Raw genomic sequence first — 9394 nt, 5'->3', positions numbered from 1 at the left:
GGTTCATTTGGTCTGGTACTATCATTTCACTATCATGTCTGCCAGTGGGGATGTGATAGCCGTTTGTTTCTACCCAGCATCTCATAAGTGGTGGCATCAGGCTTGCCATTTTTAGATATTGCGTGCCAATAGCCATTTTGTTGGGGCTCAGTTGGGCAGGGGCCACCCTTACCTTACTAAAACCACCAGAGTCAGACGCAATATCCATAAAGGCAGGGAGGAGGGGGAAGAAGAAAAAGATGGCAGAGGGTGCTAGTGGTAATAATAATAATAATAATAATAATAATAATAATAATATTTTTTTTATTTATACCCCGCCCTTCCCGGTTCAGAAACCTGGGCTCAAGGCAGCTAACAGCAAATTTTAAACACTTAATTGCAATACAACATAAAAACCGCATAGAAGCCATAGAAGCAATAGCAATCCTGTCATGGAGGCAGCAGCTAATTCCAGTTTCCTTCATTGGGAATAAACGCCTATGAGTGAGCACTCCAAGGAGGCAAGAAATTGAAAAGCATATGGAAAGCAAACCCAGAAGATGGATGAAAGAAAAAACTGTGTTAGAATATACTGTGGTCATTTTGGCAGAGACCAAAGGGACTTCCTTCCTATCCCTATCTGGAGAACCACAGTCTTCCCTTCTCTGGGCTAATCAATGTTAAAGTGATTCATGCTTGTGTCCATCACAACATTTTCTGGAATGCTCCCCCCCCCCCCCGCTTGCATTTAATTTATGTACCTCAAGCTGTCCCAGAAACTCCAGCGGGTGCAGAATGCTGCAGTGAGGCTCCTCACGGGGTCTCTGCCATGGGAGCATATTCACCCAGTGCTTTTCAAGCTGCACTGGCTCCCGGTGGAGTACAGGGTCAGATTTAAGGTGCTGCTTTTGACCTTTAAAGCCCTTCACGGCCTAGGACCCTCGTACCTACGGGACCGCCTCTCCTGGTATGCCCCACGGAGAGCCTCAAGGTCCATAAATAATAACACCCTAGTGGTCCCAGGCCCTAAAGAAGTTAGATTGGCTTCAACCAGAGCCAGGGCCTTTTCAACTCTGGCTCCGGCCTGGTGGAACGCTCTGCCTCATGAGACCAGGGCCCTGCAGGATCTGATTTCTTTCCGCAGGGCCTGTAAGACAGAGTTGTTCCGCCTGGCCTTTGGCTTGGAGCCAATTTGATTCCCTCCCTCTCTCTCTCTCTTTTTTTTTTCTTCTCCTCTTTCTTTCTTTTCCTTCTCCTGCGATGAGGCTACATTTTAATATTTTAATGTTCCATTATTTTAATGTTGTATTTTATTTTTGTTTTTAAGTTGTAATCATTCATCTTGTTTTTATTATTGCTTGTAAGCCACTCTGAGCCCGGCCTTGGCTGGGGAGGGCGGGGTATAAATAAAAAATTATTATTATTATTATTATTATTATTATTATTATTACCTCTTCCACTGGCACCCTCATCCCATCCATCTGCACACTTGCACCATATTTGGCTGCTGGTGATTTTGATGCAACTAAACAGCATTTGCTTCTTTCCCCCAAACTCTAGCTTTTGTACCATTAGGCATTGTCCCATTGTAATTTGATCATCTCACCTAATCTGTCTGCAAAGATCCCGTCAGCACGTCAGATTCTCTGTTGCTTCCGGCATGTTTCTGCTGTTTCCCAGGGCTTTGGAGTGGGGTGAGGTAGTCCTAGCAGAAGGAGATTTGTATCATAAAGGGTGGAAAAATCACCCACAGAACAGTTGTCTGCCAAAACCGGGAAGGTTATTCGTTCAAGGGTGACTAAAGAAAAACATGCCCACTCAGCTGCTTGTTGCAGATGACTGGGATTCTTCCACAATCTCCATTGGAAAATTACAGGAGATACTTTAAGGTCTTTAAAAGGTTTCTTCTGAGGCCATGCATGTGGTTTTGCTTAAACAACCATGTAATTAATTTTTTTAAAAATACAATACTTATTGAAAGTTCCGCAACCAAATAAATAGTTCACACCCTGTGAAAACATACATTAGCATTCAAAACAAGAGACCAGAAAGTTTAAGGAAATTCCAGCACTTGTTTCCCAGTTTCTAAACAGCTTTTTAGATTGCCCAAGCACTTGAAAGTGAACGAAGTTATCATGCATCAACATTATGCTTGGGTGCAATGGTGGTAGGCAAGATATTGGCCTGGTTTGTACATCATGTTGATCCAAACTATGGCTTAGTGCTAATGTATGAGTTTAGGATGAAGAGTGAGTTGATGAAGATTATAATTATAATTATAGTTATAATTAATGTAGTTTACTATTTGTGTGTGTGTGATTGTGGTGGAATCCTAATCAATAAAGATTATTTTCCAGCTTGCCCCACCCCCCTCTTCCCCCCATAGGCCTCTATTATTTGCATACACCCCAGCTATCCTTCTCTGAAGGGCTCGGCATGGCTTGTGTATAATTTCCCAGACAATCTTCCTTTTAGCCTACAGGGCAAGCTCTGCATAGTTTCAGCAATACACCTGCACCTTCAGACTAACCGATGTCATTCAAGATGTAGGCCTGGTTCACACAACATGGTAAGACAGAAACTATAGCTTTGGAGGATCACATGAGAGAGGAGCTTGTAGTCTCTTTGGTCCTCTCTGATTCTTTTTGTTCATTTACAACACTGAGCTATGCAAAGGTTTGTCTTAACATGTCATCCGAACCCAGGCTCATGTTTAATCTGACCCCTCACTAAACATGACCCGTAGGCTGTAGCCAAGGTTTGTTCTTAGCCCAGAGCACACTTAAAGGGACCCCTGACCATTAGCCGCTTCTGGCGAACTAGAGCAGCGCACGGAAATGCCATTTACCTTCCCGCTGGAGCGGTACCTATTTATCTACTTGCACTTTGATGTGCTTTCAAACTGCTAGGTTGGCAGGAGCAGGGACCAAGCAACGGGAGCTCACCCCGTCGCGGGGATTCGAACCACCGACCTTCTGATCAGCAAGTCCTAGGCTCTGTGGTTTAACCCACAGTGCCACCTGCTTCCCCAGAGCACACTTAGTGTGGGAGTAAAAAGGGGGGGGAGCTAGGTACTTGTGTATTTCTCTCCCACAGCCCCAGTTTCTCCTGCATTCTGTAAACACCAGGCCTTAGGATACTCCTATTTTTGAGCTCATTAGACTAAGACATTTGGTCACAACATGATGCCTCTTATACAGCTATTAATAGCACAGGAACCCTTTTTTTGGATCTGCAAAATGTTCCAGAACTGCCCCTTGCTTCATTAATTAAAGGGAATTCAGATACTGTTACAACCCTGGGCTCAACATTAAATATCACTGTTATTTTAAAACATTAAAAAAAGCATTTCTGTTCATCTCACTGTATATTTTTTGTGACTGAATTTATGTTTCCACTGCTTTGTCCCATTTGGAATATTTTAACAACTTCAGAGAATCCCCAATGAACAAACAGAGTGCTGTCCAAACGTGAGTTTAAACCAATAAGCCTTAGATTAGGACATGAAAACACTAGCCAGCTTTCAAAAGTTTAGAAACCAGGAAAGAAAATATATAAAGCAGCAGCAAGTGTACTGTTCAGGACCCAAGACTGGTCATGGGTGGTAGACTCATTCCAATGTAGGAAACATAATTATTTCAAGTTCAAAAAGAAAACTTCCAAGGAAAGCAGCAAGATGTCAGCCAGGATTTCAAAGGAATAAACCTAATGCTTCTCATGCCAGAGCATATTTCCAAAACAGCCTCAGACAGAGCTATTTGTCCAAAGTAATTTCATGGGTGCAAAATCCAGAATCTGATACGGAACCTGTGTTCCCAAGAATCTCTTTTTCTTTCCAGCCTTAATGGCTGGGGAAATGTTTGTCTTTCAAGGCTCCCATTCATTCATTTACTTCTAGGTTTCACAAAGGCATCTGGTCTGCCACTGTGGGAACCGAGTACTGGACTAGATGGGCCATTGGCCTGATCCAGCAGGCTGTTCTTATACAGGTGTCACCCCGCTTATGCACAACCTACTTGCATGTGACCGCATATATAGGCTTGGTGCTGGAAAAGAGATTCAAACCAGAAAATGGTGGGAGAGAGCTGGAGAGTCCTCGTGGCTCAAGAGGAGACCCTCCCCAGAACCTGAAGAGGATGTCAGCGAGGGTGGAGGAAGTCCTGAAAAGACCTGAGGCACAGCAGAGTTTTGTTTATACTGCTCAGCCTCCCTGCCTAGCAGCTGCTCTATGGGGTAGTGCAGCAGCAGCAACTTTCCTGCGTGGCCTCCAGCCGACCCCAGTGCTTCAGCTCTGGTGGAAGAGAGAGTTGTGTGGAGAGAACTGGAGAGCAGGGGAAAAACAGGTGTTTAGAGGCTTTTTAGAGGGTGCTTCCAACTTAACTGATTTTCACTTACGCACGTGGCACCCCAGAATGTAGCCCCCACGTAAGTGGGGGGAACCTTTATACTTGGCAAATGTATATGCTGCTTTTCTGGAAACAGCACGCAAAGCAGCTTATCATAAATGTTCACACCCTACAATGCAGTGGCAACTAAAAGGGCACATAAATACAATGATAATACTGTGCACAGAGAAGAACAAGGGCATGGGCTGAGGATACATGATACTGCCTTTCTGAAATTAAGCAAATCTGGGTCTGATTAGTGCTAGGATGGTAGAATGCCTAGGAACCACATGTACACAATCTTGGTTCCCATGTCGCATGAAAAGGGGGGGAGTATAAAATGTACTAAATAAATAAAGGTCCCCTTACTACTCCTGTCATTTACTTATCCATACATTTCCCCCCTACCACAGCATAGCTCCTTTCTGTAGGTGAAGGGGAAGGGGCCAGTGTCCATGACACTTGGCAAAATATGCCCACAAAAGCCTTGGCAGCCCATGGTCTCTAGCCAGTGCTAGGAAAGTTCGTTTTAAAAAGGAACTAGCTGCAGTTCAAGTTCATTGTGCCCCAAAGGGGACTAGTTTGGTTTGAATTTAAAAAAACAAACATCCGTGGCCGTTTTTTAACAGCATTGGAAATGTAACAAGCTGTGGTGCTCAAAAATACATCAGGACCACACACAGGTAAAAAGATGTCTGGCAGACATCGTTTCAACAGGTGCATGCATTTCCATACTAGAAAAGGCTTGCACTGTTTAATTTGTGCTAGCCACACACCTGTTGAAAGACACAGTGAATCACTGGCTCCCACCCCCCGGCCTCCGAGCCTGTACTTCCTGCTGCAAGAAGCACCTATTGGAAGAAGTCCTGAATGCTGCAACCTTGTGTCGTAGGGGAATTTCCCCACTCTTGATCATTCTGATCGTTCTTCTCTGAACCTTTTCCAACCCTACAAAATCATTTTGGAAGGGGAGGTAGTCAGAATTGTGCACAGTATTCCAAATGTGGCAGCACCTTAGATTTCAGACATTATGTCAGAAGTTTTATTTTTCCATCCACAGCTACCACACTAGGTTGACACTCTCCCTGAGCTACAACCTTGAGGTCTTGTTCCTGGTCAGTCAATTCCTGAGTGTAGCTTTATAATTTTGCTGTGGTAGCTGCTTGATGGTGCAACACTCTCCCCAAGGAATCTTACCTGTTGCTAACTTTGCTATTATATTGACAAATATATTTTTATTCTCCTGCACATTTGGAGAGCGCTAATTTTCAGGCCTGTGGTGACACTCCCCCCCCCCCTTTACTTTTAACAATTTTAATATTTATGTCCCCTTCATGGATCACTGCCTTGCCGTGGTGAAGGGGCTTGAATAACTCAGAGAAGCTATGAACTATGCCGTGCATGGCCACCCAAGATGGACAGGTCATAGTGGAGAGTTTTGACCTGGAGCAGGAGAGTTTGACCTGGAGCAGGAGCCGGCAAGCCACTCCAGTATCCCTGCCAAGAAAACTCCATGGACAAAGACAACAGGCATATAAAAGTCATGATGCTGGAAGATGAGCCCCTCAGGTTGGAAGGCGTCCAACATGCTACTGAGGAAGAGCAGAGGACAAGTACAAGTAGATTCAGAGCTGATGAAGCGGCTGGGCCAAAGCCGAAACGACGCTCAGTTGTGGATATGCCTGGAAGCAAAAGGAAAGTCCAATGCTGTAAAGAAAAATATTGCATAGGGACCTGGAAAGTAAGAACCATGAACCTTGGTAAGTTGGATGTGGTCAAAAATGAGATGGCAAGAATAAATATTGACATCCTGGGCATCAGTGAACTAAAATGGATGTGAATGGGCGAATTCAGTTTGGATGACCATCATATCTACTACTGTGGGCAAGAATCCCGTAAAAGAAATGGAGTGGCCCTCATAGTCAACAAAAGAGTGGCAAAAAATTGATGCTTTTGAATTATGGTGCTGGAGGAGACTCTTGAGAGTCCCATGGACTACAAGAAGATCAAACGCATCCATTCTTAAGGAAATCAGCCCTGAGTGCTCACTGGAAGGACAGATCCCTGAAGCTGAGGCTCCAATACTTTGGCCACCTCATGAGAAGAGAAGACTCCCTAGAAAAGACCCTGATGTTGGGAAAGATGGAGGGCACAAGGAGAAGGGGATGACAGAGGACGAGATGGTTGGACAGTGTTCTCGAAGCCACAAACATGAGTCTGACCAAACTGCAGGAGGCAGTAGAAGACAGGAGTGCCTGGCGTGCTCTGGTCCATGGGGTCACGAAGAGTCGGACACGACTAAACGACTAAACAACAACAACATTTATGTATTTGCACTGTCTCCATGAATTTCTTTTTACATATCGTATCCTGTATTTTATTGTCCTGTAAATCGCTCCAGGACTTCTTTTGGGTGTGTGAAGTAATATGTAAACACACAATAAACTAAACTGTGGTTCATTTCCCTCTCATTTAAACTAGCTAATAATGCCTCCCTATATCACATACTGCAGGAAATCTTGAATCTGTGCTTGCACAAAACTGATTTTTAAAACCCTCTCTTTAAGTACTATAAAGTGCTGCTGTGTATTATTAGCATGATAATCTTGTGAACTGCCCTGAGATCTTTTGATGAAGGGCGGTATATAAATCTAGTAATAAATAAAGAATAAAACCCACACAGTCAATTAAATCAGATGTTATCCTCTGCTCATCACTGCCATTGTGGCAGCCTCCATTAGTTTCTGCCAGTTGGGTGGTATTTCATTGAAGTGGGCAACTCAAAGGTACCCATTCCTTGTTGGCTGGTTTTGGAGCATCACATAAAGGTTTGGAGTTAAACTTCATCTAGACAGGCTGTGATACACAGGGCAAATGCCATACAGCATATGCAACACTCTTGAAGAAAAATAGCTACATTTTTGCTCAGTACCATCACATTTAATAGAAATGAGGGTAATGGAATATCACCATTCATAGTTTTCCTGCATGGAAACTCCAGCAGTGTTGGAATCCAACCCTCTTTTATTTTATTATGTTGTTGTTTAACATTTACTTAAATCTTGGTTCAACTGAGTAACAAAATAGAGCAAGGAAAGCTTTTTTCCCACACCATTCCTGTGATTGTAATGTGATTTCTTTACTCCTGAGTGATATTTGCAAAGCTCAACATGAGAATGAAACCCTCAGATGCTAGGTCCCCCCCCCCCCATGAGATGACCATTGGCATTACCCATTACTTCACCCCCAGGTTTCATTCAAAGCCAATTCTTGAACTCTGCAAATATTCCGTTTTGGAAAACATTTCCCCTCCCTCTCCCCAAAATAGAAACATCAAGTCTGGCTGCATAGCTCTAACATTTTAAAACCTTTTAAAGATGTTCTTTAACTCCATTTAATCTGGCTAGTTGGGAGCTTCTTTCCATTTGTTTTCCACTGATGTGGAAATCTTCCAGATCTTTCAAACCAATCCGATGCTTCCAGCATCTGGAGACAACATCAAATTCATCTGATAACTGTTATCTCTGTTGCCTTGCAACTTGGAGTTCTGTCCTCAGAAGGATACTTAAAGGTAAAGTGCTTCTTGCATTCTTGAGATGGTATCACCAGGGGAGGGTTCAAACCCATGTTGACTATAAATAGCTGTAAAATGAAGTAGCACCAAGCGGGAGATGTTATCAAACATTACTGTAACCATTTCCCCCTCCAGTATAAGTGAGTTAACTGGGGCTGTTTGTCTGGATCAGTATTCTGGCCTTCTCCGTATGTTTTGGACCACAGCTTTCATCAGCCCCTAGCAAGTTGTGGCCACTGCTGGAAGTGGCACCTGCCTTCTTCACAAATCACACTGGGGGCAGGAGACAACAAAATTGCCACAACCAGTGCTTTTTTTCTTTTTAAAAAATGCTTAGAGGTACTCTCATTTTCCTACTCATATTGAAATACTGCCCCTCAATGAGGACAAACTTAGATTCACAAAATGTTTAGGGGCATGCATACCCCTGTGTACCCCCAGAAACAAGTAGTGGCCACAACTATAACAAAGGCAAAGTCAGGAGATTCTAGAGCAGAGCAGCTGTGAAAAAGCTGAATTCCATGCTACGGATCATTAGGAAAGGGGTTGAAAATAAAACTGCCACAATCATAATGCTGTTATACAAATTTCTGGTGAGACCACCTGCTATGTACTAACCTTGGACCTAGAACAATAGGCAAGTAGGATCCTAGAATGCAACAACTGATTGGCTTGCAGGAGAAGACCAATCAGGCTCCAGGAAGAAGTTAATCAGCCTATTAGGCCGGTAGGATCGTAGAATGCAACAACTCATTGGCCTTCCAGGAGGGAAGCAGAATCAGCCAATTAGATGGGACTCATTGTGTAAATAATGTATATAAAAGCCTGAGGTTTGGGGGCAATTCAATCACTGTTTTACAAGCTGCAATAAAGAGCATGAAATCACTACAGGACTCTGAGTATATTTCACCACACTTGGAATGGAGAGCAGCAGGGGTCCCTGAAGTCTCTCAGTGCTCTGAGACTGGGTTCTGCAGGACAACATGGATCTGACTCAGCTCAGTCTTTGTTGGGACTGACTTCAGGGATGCTAGAACTCTAAGAAAAGAATGGACAGAAAATAACGTTCTTCATAGACAGGGAATGTTTTCATAGGATTTAACTGCATTTCCTCCTTTCATTTTATAAGAGATTTGGAGGAACGGGGGGAAATAAATAAACATTTCCTAATATGATCTACCTCTTGTGGCTTTTCTCTTTGTTGTGGCAGGGTTTCCTGTGTATGTTTGGGCTGAAAGAATAATTGCAGTAGATCAGAGGCTATGAAAAGCTGGAATTACTATTTGTGTATAAAATTATTCAAGGTGCAGAGAAATTGGATAGGGAGGCATTTTTCTCCCCTTCTCATAATCCTAGAACCAGGGGTTGTCCCAATGAAGCTGAACAGTGGGAGAGTCAGGCAAGAAGTACTGTATTTTTCACTCTATAAGACACACTTTTTCCCTACTAAAAAGTA

At 43.3% G+C, this 9394-nt stretch overlaps 1 long non-coding RNA gene across 2 annotated transcripts; it reads right to left on the bottom strand.

Annotated features, from left to right (window-relative positions):
- Window positions 1-1551: 1551 nt before the first annotated feature.
- On the bottom strand, window positions 1552-8633 carry LOC310841613. 2 transcript variants are annotated; one of them, XR_014562606.1, is made up of 2 exons: window positions 7723-8633; window positions 1552-1684 (listed from the first exon to the last, which is right to left on the bottom strand). It is a non-coding gene; the product is annotated as an uncharacterized lncRNA (long non-coding RNA). The 2 variants fall into 2 exon arrangements; XR_014562607.1 differs by having other exon boundaries at window positions 7733-8633.
- Between the last annotated feature and the right edge of the window lie 761 nt (window positions 8634-9394).

Source organism: Podarcis gaigeae, assembly GCF_964106915.1.
Source record: "Podarcis gaigeae genome assembly, chromosome: 3".
Classification (NCBI taxonomy): Eukaryota; Metazoa; Chordata; class Lepidosauria; order Squamata; family Lacertidae; genus Podarcis; species Podarcis gaigeae.
The sequence above is the reverse complement of the archived record's forward strand: the minus strand, read 5'-3'. Positions and strand labels throughout refer to the sequence as shown.